Below are 9,329 nucleotides of genomic sequence, written 5' to 3' on the forward strand. Positions count from 1 at the left end.
ATGCCCATGGAAGTAGGAGCTCCTACTTCCAAAGGGGCAAGTCAGCGGGAGAAGCCACTTCGCCTACCCGGCCAAGTGTCACTGTCCCCCGGCCAGACTTGGCGGCAAGTCCCGGGGAGGAATAATGCCCATGGAAGTAGGAGCTCCTACTTCCAAAGGGGCAAGTCAGCGGGAGAAGCCACTTCGCCTACCCGGCCAAGTGTCACTGTCCCCCGGCCAGACTTGGCGGCAAGTCCCGGGGAGGAATAATGCCCATGGAAGTAGGAGCTCCTACTTCCAAAGGGGCAAGTCAGCGGGAGAAGCCACTTCGCCTACCCGGCCAAGTGTCACTGTCCCCCGGCCAGACTTGGCGGCAAGTCCCGGGGAGGAATAATGCCCATGGAAGTAGGAGCTCCTACTTCCAAAGGGGCAAGTCAGCGGGAGAAGCCACTTCGCCTACCCGGCCAAGTGTCACTGTCCCCCGGCCAGACTTGGCGGCAAGTCCCGGGGAGGAATAATGCCCATGGAAGTAGGAGCTCACTTGGCTCTAAGTCTTCGAGAGGTATAATGCCCATGGAAGTAAGAGCTCCTACTTCCAAAGGGGCAAGTCAGCGGGAGAAGCCACTTCGCCTACCCGGCCAAGTGTCACTGTCCCCCGGCCAGACTTGGCGGCAAGTCCCGGGGAGGAATAATGCCCATGGAAGTAGGAGCTCACTTGGCTCTAAGTCTTCGAGAGGTATAATGCCCATGGAAGTAAGAGCTCCTACTTCCAAAGGGGCAAGTCAGCGGGAGAAGCCACTTCGCCTACCCGGCCAAGTGTCACTGTCCCCCGGCCAGACTTGGCGGCAAGTCCCGGGGAGGAATAATGCCCATGGAAGTAGGAGCTCCTACTTCCAAAGGGGCAAGTCAGCGGGAGAAGCCACTTCGCCTACCCGGCCAAGTGTCACTGTCCCCCGGCCAGACTTGGCGGCAAGTCCCGGGGAGGAATAATGCCCATGGAAGTAGGAGCTCCTACTTCCAAAGGGGCAAGTCAGCGGGAGAAGCCACTTCGCCTACCCGGCCAAGTGTCACTGTCCCCCGGCCAGACTTGGCGGCAAGTCCCGGGGAGGAATAATGCCCATGGAAGTAGGAGCTCCTACTTCCAAAGGGGCAAGTCAGCGGGAGAAGCCACTTCGCCTACCCGGCCAAGTGTCACTGTCCCCCGGCCAGACTTGGCGGCAAGTCCCGGGGAGGAATAATGCCCATGGAAGTAGGAGCTCACTTGGCTCTAAGTCTTCGAGAGGTATAATGCCCATGGAAGTAAGAGCTCCTACTTCCAAAGGGGCAAGTCAGCGGGAGAAGCCACTTCGCCTACCCGGCCAAGTGTCACTGTCCCCCGGCCAGACTTGGCGGGAAGTCCCGGGGAGGAATAATGCCCATGGAAGTAGGAGCTCCTACTTCCAAAGGGGCAAGTCAGCGGGAGAAGCCACTTCGCCTACCCGGCCAAGTGTCACTGTCCCCCGGCCAGACTTGGCGGCAAGTCCCGGGGAGGAATAATGCCCATGGAAGTAGGAGCTCCTACTTCCAAAGGGGCAAGTCAGCGGGAGAAGCCACTTCGCCTACCCGGCCAAGTGTCACTGTCCCCCGGCCAGACTTGGCGGCAAGTCCCGGGGAGGAATAATGCCCATGGAAGTAGGAGCTCCTACTTCCAAAGGGGCAAGTCAGCGGGAGAAGCCACTTCGCCTACCCGGCCAAGTGTCACTGTCCCCCGGCCAGACTTGGCGGCAAGTCCCGGGGAGGAATAATGCCCATGGAAGTAGGAGCTCACTTGGCTCTAAGTCTTCGAGAGGTATAATGCCCATGGAAGTAAGAGCTCCTACTTCCAAAGGGGCAAGTCAGCGGGAGAAGCCACTTCGCCTACCCGGCCAAGTGTCACTGTCCCCCGGCCAGACTTGGCGGGAAGTCCCGGGGAGGAATAATGCCCATGGAAGTAGGAGCTCCTACTTCCAAAGGGGCAAGTCAGCGGGAGAAGCCACTTCGCCTACCCGGCCAAGTGTCACTGTCCCCCGGCCAGACTTGGCGGCAAGTCCCGGGGAGGAATAATGCCCATGGAAGTAGGAGCTCCTACTTCCAAAGGGGCAAGTCAGCGGGAGAAGCCACTTCGCCTACCCGGCCAAGTGTCACTGTCCCCCGGCCAGACTTGGCGGCAAGTCCCGGGGAGGAATAATGCCCATGGAAGTAGGAGCTCACTTGGCTCTAAGTCTTCGAGAGGTATAATGCCCATGGAAGTAAGAGCTCCTACTTCCAAAGGGGCAAGTCAGCGGGAGAAGCCACTTCGCCTACCCGGCCAAGTGTCACTGTCCCCCGGCCAGACTTGGCGGCAAGTCCCGGGGAGGAATAATGCCCATGGAAGTAGGAGCTCCTACTTCCAAAGGGGCAAGTCAGCGGGAGAAGCCACTTCGCCTACCCGGCCAAGTGTCACTGTCCCCCGGCCAGACTTGGCGGCAAGTCCCGGGGAGGAATAATGCCCATGGAAGTAGGAGCTCCTACTTCCAAAGGGGCAAGTCAGCGGGAGAAGCCACTTCGCCTACCCGGCCAAGTGTCACTGTCCCCCGGCCAGACTTGGCGGCAAGTCCCGGGGAGGAATAATGCCCATGGAAGTAGGAGCTCACTTGGCTCTAAGTCTTCGAGAGGTATAATGCCCATGGAAGTAAGAGCTCCTACTTCCAAAGGGGCAAGTCAGCGGGAGAAGCCACTTCGCCTACCCGGCCAAGTGTCACTGTCCCCCGGCCAGACTTGGCGGCAAGTCCCGGGGAGGAATAATGCCCCATGGAGCTCGGGCAGACTAGAAGTAACCTCGTCTGCCCGCTGGAGGGCGCCCTTCCCGGAGCGGAGGGGACCCCCTTGGCCACAAAGTGCAAGCCGAGTTTGGAGCTCGAAACCCGGCCACGCTTGGTCGTAGGTCCCGGTGAGGAACATGGCCATGGAAGTCGGAGCTCAAACCTCCAAATTGACCTCAGCGGGAGCACTTGCTGAGGCTGCCCGGGCATGGGTTACTGTTCCCCGGGCACACTTGGTCGTAGGTCCAAGTGTGGAACGTGTCCATGGAAGTTGAAGTGAAGAGAACCGCGAAAGGGAGTTTTTGCGCGAAGCCGCGGCCGAGGAGGGCTCACCGATCCCGGCGTGATTTCTGCCAGGCCCGGTACCCAAACCGAACTCCGCATGGTGGCTGGATCCGCGACCCTGGAACCCTGGGCCGGGAGCCTAGGGGCGAGAGGGGCCCCATGGAGCTCGGGCAGACTAGAAGTACCCTCGTCTGCCCGCTGGAGGGCGCCCTTCCCGGAGCGGAGGGGACCCCCCAAGCGACCAAGTGCAAGCCGAGTTTGGAGCTCGAAACCCGGCCACACTTGGTAGTATGTCCCGGTGAGGAACATGCCCATGGAAGTAAGAGCTCAGCGGGAGCAGCCACTCAGGCTACCCGGGAATGTGTCACTGTCCCCCGGCCAAGACTTGGCGGCAAGTCCCGGGGAGGAATAGTTCCCATGGAAGTAGCTCAGCGGGAGCAGCCACTCAGGCTACCCGGGAATGTGTCACTGTCCCCCGGCCAGACTTGGCGGCAGGTCCCGGGGAGGAATAGTGCTCATGGAAGTAGCTCAGCGGGAGCAGCCACTCAGGCTACCCGGGAATGTGTCACTGTCCCTCGGCCACACTTGGTCGTTGATTCCTGATGAGGAACATGCCCATGGAACTAAAGAGTGCAGCGGGAGCAGCCGCTCAGGCTACCCGGGAATGTGTCACTGTCCCCCGGCCAGACTTGGCGGCAGGTCCCGGGGAGGAATAGTGCCCATGGAAGTCGGAGCTCCAACCTCCAAGTTGACCTCAGCGGGAGCAGCCGCTGAGGCTACCCGGGCATGGGTGACTGTTCCCCGGCCACACTTGGTCGGAGGTCCCGGTGTGGAACATGCCCATGGAAGTTGAAGGGAAGAGAACCGCGAAAGGGAGTTTGGAGGCTGAGCCGCGGCCGAGGAGGTCTCACCGATCCCGGCGTGATTCCAGCCAGGCCCGGTACCCTATACCGAACTCGGCAGGGTGGCTGTATCCGGGACCCTGGAACCCTGGGCGGGGAGCCTAGGGGCGAGAGGGGCCCCATGGAGCTCGGGCAGACTAGAAGTACCCTCGTCTGCCCGCTGGAGGGCGCCCTTCCCGGAGCGGAGGGGACCCCCCAAGCGACCAAGTGCAAGCCGAGTTTGGAGCTCGAAACCCGGCCACACTTGGTAGTTGGTCCCGGTGAGGAACATGCCCATGGAAGTAAGAGCTCAGCGGGAGCAGCCACTCAGGCTACCCGGGAATGTGTCACTGTCCCCCGGCCAAGACTTGGCGGCAAGTCCCGGGGAGGAATAGTGCCCATGGAAGTAGCTCAGCGGGAGCAGCCACTCAGGCTACCCGGGAATGTGTCACTGTCCCCCGGCCAGACTTGGCGGCAGGTCCCGGGGAGGAATAGTGCTCATGGAAGTAGCTCAGCGGGAGCAGCTGCTGAGGCTACCCGGGAATGTGTCACTGTCCCTGGGCCACACTTGGTCGTTGGTTCCTGATGAGGAACATGCCCATGGAAGTAAGAGTTCAGCGGGAGAAGCCGCTCAGGCTACCCGGGAATGTGTCACTGTCCCTCGGCCAGACTTGGCGGCAGGTCCCGGGGAGGAATAGTGCCCATGGAAGTCGGAGCTCCAACCTCCAAGTTGACCTCAGCGGGAGCAGCCGCTGAGGCTACCCGGGCATGGGTGACTGTTCCCCGGCCACACTTGGTCGGAGGTCCCGGTGTGGAACATGCCCATGGAAGTTGAAGGGAAGAGAACCGCGAAAGGGAGTTTGGAGGCTGAGCCGCGGCCGAGGAGGTCTCACCGATCCCGGCGTGATTCCAGCCAGGCCCGGTACCCTATACCGAACTCGACAGGGTGGCTGTATCCGGGACCCTGGAACCCTGGGCGGGGAGCCTAGGGGCGAGAGGGGCCCCATGGAGCTCGGGCAGACTAGAAGTACCCTCGTCTGCCCGCTGGAGGGCGCCCTTCCCGGAGCGGAGGGGACCCCCCAAGCGACCAAGTGCAAGCCGAGTTTGGAGCTCGAAACCCGGCCACACTTGGTAGTTGGTCCCGGTGAGGAACATGCCCATGGAAGTAAGAGCTCAGCGGGAGCAGCCACTCAGGCTACCCGGCAATGTGTCACTGTCCCCCGGCCAAGACTTGGCGGCAAGTCCCGGGGAGGAATAGTGCCCATGGAAGTAGCTCAGCGGGAGCAGCTGCTGAGGCTACCCGGGAATGTGTCACTGTCCCCCGGCCAGACTTGGCGGCAGGTCCCGGGGAGGAATAGTGCTCATGGAAGTAGCTCAGCGGGAGCAGCTGCTGAGGCTACCCGGGAATGTGTCACTGTCCCTGGGCAACACTTGGTCGTTGGTTCCTGATGAGGAACATGCCCATGGAAGTAAGAGTTCAGCGGGAGAAGCCGCTCAAGCTACCCGGGAATGTGTCACTGTCCCCCGGCCAGACTTGGCGGCAGGTCCCGGGGAGGAACAGTGCCCATGGAAGTCGGAGCTCCAACCTCCAAGTTGACCTCAGCGGGAGCACTTGCTGAGGCTACCCGGGCATGGGCGACTGTTCCCCGGCCACACTTGGTCGGAGGTCCCGGTGTGGAACATGCCCATGGAAGTTGAAGGGAAGAGAACCGCGAAAGGGAGTTTGGAGGCTGAGCCGCGGCCGAGGAGGTCTCACCGATCCCGGCGTGATTCCAGCCAGGCCCGGTACCCTATACCGAACTCGGCAGGGTGGCTGTATCCGGGACCCTGGAACCCTGGGCGGGGAGCCTAGGGGCGAGAGGGGCCCCATGGAGCTCGGGCAGACTAGAAGTACCCTCGTCTGCCCGCTGGAGGGCGCCCTTCCCGGAGCGGAGGGGACCCCCCAAGCGACCAAGTGCAAGCCGAGTTTGGAGCTCGAAACCCGGCCACACTTGGTAGTATGTCCCGGTGAGGAACATGCCCATGGAAGTAAGAGCTCAGCGGGAGCAGCCACTCAGGCTACCCGGCAATGTGTCACTGTCCCCCGGCCAAGACTTGGCGGCAAGTCCCGGGGAGGAATAGTGCCCATGGAAGTAGCTCAGCGGGAGCAGCCGCTCAGGCTACCCGGGAATGTGTCACTGTCCCTCGGCCACACTTGGTCGTTGATTCCTGATGAGGAACATGCCCATGGAACTAAAGAGTGCAGCGGGAGCAGCCGCTCAGGCTACCCGGGAATGTGTCACTGTCCCCCGGCCAGACTTGGCGGCAGGTCCCGGGGAGGAATAGTGCCCATGGAAGTCGGAGCTCCAACCTCCAAGTTGACCTCAGCGGGAGCAGCCGCTGAGGCTACCCGGGCATGGGTGACTGTTCCCCGGCCACACTTGGTCGGAGGTCCCGGTGTGGAACATGCCCATGGAAGTTGAAGGGAAGAGAACCGCGAAAGGGAGTTTGGAGGCTGAGCCGCGGCCGAGGAGGTCTCACCGATCCCGGCGTGATTCCAGCCAGGCCCGGTACCCTATACCGAACTCGACAGGGTGGCTGTATCCGGGACCCTGGAACCCTGGGCGGGGAGCCTAGGGGCGAGAGGGGCCCCATGGAGCTCGGGCAGACTAGAAGTACCCTCGTCTGCCCGCTGGAGGGCGCCCTTCCCGGAGCGGAGGGGACCCCCCAAGCGACCAAGTGCAAGCCGAGTTTGGAGCTCGAAACCCGGCCACACTTGGTAGTATGTCCCGGTGAGGAACATGCCCATGGAAGTAAGAGCTCAGCGGGAGCAGCCACTCAGGCTACCCGGGAATGTGTCACTGTCCCCCGGCCAGACTTGGCGGCAGGTCCCGGGGAGGAATAGTGCCCATGGAAGTAGCCCAGCGGGAGCAGCCGCTCAGGCTACCCGGGAATGTGTCACTGTCCCCCGGCCAGACTTGGCGGCAGGTCCCGGGGAGGAATAGTGCTCATGGAAGTAGCTCAGCGGGAGCAGCTGCTGAGGCTACCCGGGAATGTGTCACTGTCCCTGGGCCACACTTGGTCGTTGGTTCCTGATGAGGAACATGCCCATGGAAGTAAGAGTTCAGCGGGAGAAGCCGCTCAAGCTACCCGGGAATGTGTCACTGTCCCCCGGCCAGACTTGGCGGCAGGTCCCGGGGAGGAACAGTGCCCATGGAAGTCGGAGCTCCAACCTCCAAGTTGACCTCAGCGGGAGCACTTGCTGAGGCTACCCGGGCATGGGCGACTGTTCCCCGGCCACACTTGGTCGGAGGTCCCGGTGTGGAACATGCCCATGGAAGTTGAAGGGAAGAGAACCGCGAAAGGGAGTCTGGAGGCTGAGCCGCGGCCGAGGAGGTCACACCGATCCCGGCGTGATTCCAGCCAGGCCCGGTACCCTATACCGAACTCGACAGGGTGGCTGTATCCGGGACCCTGGAACCCTGGGCGGGGAGCCTAGGGGCGAGAGGGGCCCCATGGAGCTCGGGCAGACTAGAAGTACCCTCGTCTGCCCGCTGGAGGGCGCCCTTCCCGGAGCGGAGGGGACCCCCCAAGCGACCAAGTGCAAGCCGAGTTTGGAGCTCGAAACCCGGCCACACTTGGTAGTTGGTCCCGGTGAGGAACATGCCCATGGAAGTAAGAGCTCAGCGGGAGCAGCCACTCAGGCTACCCGGCAATGTGTCACTGTCCCCCGGCCAAGACTTGGCGGCAAGTCCCGGGGAGGAATAGTGCCCATGGAAGTAGCTCAGCGGGAGCAGCTGCTGAGGCTACCCGGGAATGTGTCACTGTCCCCCGGCCAGACTTGGCGGCAGGTCCCGGGGAGGAATAGTGCTCATGGAAGTAGCTCAGCGGGAGCAGCTGCTGAGGCTACCCGGGAATGTGTCACTGTCCCTGGGCCACACTTGGTCGTTGGTTCCTGATGAGGAACATGCCCATGGAAGTAAGAGTTCAGCGGGAGAAGCCGCTCAAGCTACCCGGGAATGTGTCACTGTCCCCCGGCCAGACTTGGCGGCAGGTCCCGGGGAGGAACAGTGCCCATGGAAGTCGGAGCTCCAACCTCCAAGTTGACCTCAGCGGGAGCACTTGCTGAGGCTACCCGGGCATGGGCGACTGTTCCCCGGCCACACTTGGTCGGAGGTCCCGGTGTGGAACATGCCCATGGAAGTTGAAGGGAAGAGAACCGCGAAAGGGAGTCTGGAGGCTGAGCCGCGGCCGAGGAGGTCTCACCGATCCCGGCGTGATTCCAGCCAGGCCCGGTACCCTATACCGAACTCGACAGGGTGGCTGTATCCGGGACCCTGGAACCCTGGGCGGGGAGCCTAGGGGCGAGAGGGGCCCCATGGAGCTCGGGCAGACTAGAAGTACCCTCGTCTGCCCGCTGGAGGGCGCCCTTCCCGGAGCGGAGGGGACCCCCCAAGCGACCAAGTGCAAGCCGAGTTTGGAGCTCGAAACCCGGCCACACTTGGTAGTTGGTCCCGGTGAGGAACATGCCCATGGAAGTAAGAGCTCAGCGGGAGCAGCCACTCAGGCTACCCGGCAATGTGTCACTGTCCCCCGGCCAAGACTTGGCGGCAAGTCCCGGGGAGGAATAGTGCCCATGGAAGTAGCTCAGCGGGAGCAGCTGCTGAGGCTACCCGGGAATGTGTCACTGTCCCCCGGCCAGACTTGGCGGCAGGTCCCGGGGAGGAATAGTGCTCATGGAAGTAGCTCAGCGGGAGCAGCTGCTGAGGCTACCCGGGAATGTGTCACTGTCCCTGGGCCACACTTGGTCGTTGGTTCCTGATGAGGAACATGCCCATGGAAGTAAGAGTTCAGCGGGAGAAGCCGCTCAAGCTACCCGGGAATGTGTCACTGTCCCCCGGCCAGACTTGGCGGCAGGTCCCGGGGAGGAACAGTGCCCATGGAAGTCGGAGCTCCAACCTCCAAGTTGACCTCAGCGGGAGCACTTGCTGAGGCTACCCGGGCATGGGCGACTGTTCCCCGGCCACACTTGGTCGGAGGTCCCGGTGTGGAACATGCCCATGGAAGTTGAAGGGAAGAGAACCGCGAAAGGGAGTCTGGAGGCTGAGCCGCGGCCGAGGAGGTCTCACCGATCCCGGCGTGATTCCAGCCAGGCCCGGTACCCTATACCGAACTCGACAGGGTGGCTGTATCCGGGACCCTGGAACCCTGGGCGGGGAGCCTAGGGGCGAGAGGGGCCCCATGGAGCTCGGGCAGACTAGAAGTACCCTCGTCTGCCCGCTGGAGGGCGCCCTTCCCGGAGCGGAGGGGACCCCCCAAGCGACCAAGTGCAAGCCGAGTTTGGAGCTCGAAACCCGGCCACACTTGGTAGTATGTCCCGGTGAGG

Source organism: Engystomops pustulosus, unplaced genomic scaffold (genome assembly GCF_040894005.1).
Source record: "Engystomops pustulosus unplaced genomic scaffold, aEngPut4.maternal MAT_SCAFFOLD_342, whole genome shotgun sequence".
Taxonomy (NCBI): Eukaryota; Metazoa; Chordata; class Amphibia; order Anura; family Leptodactylidae; genus Engystomops; species Engystomops pustulosus.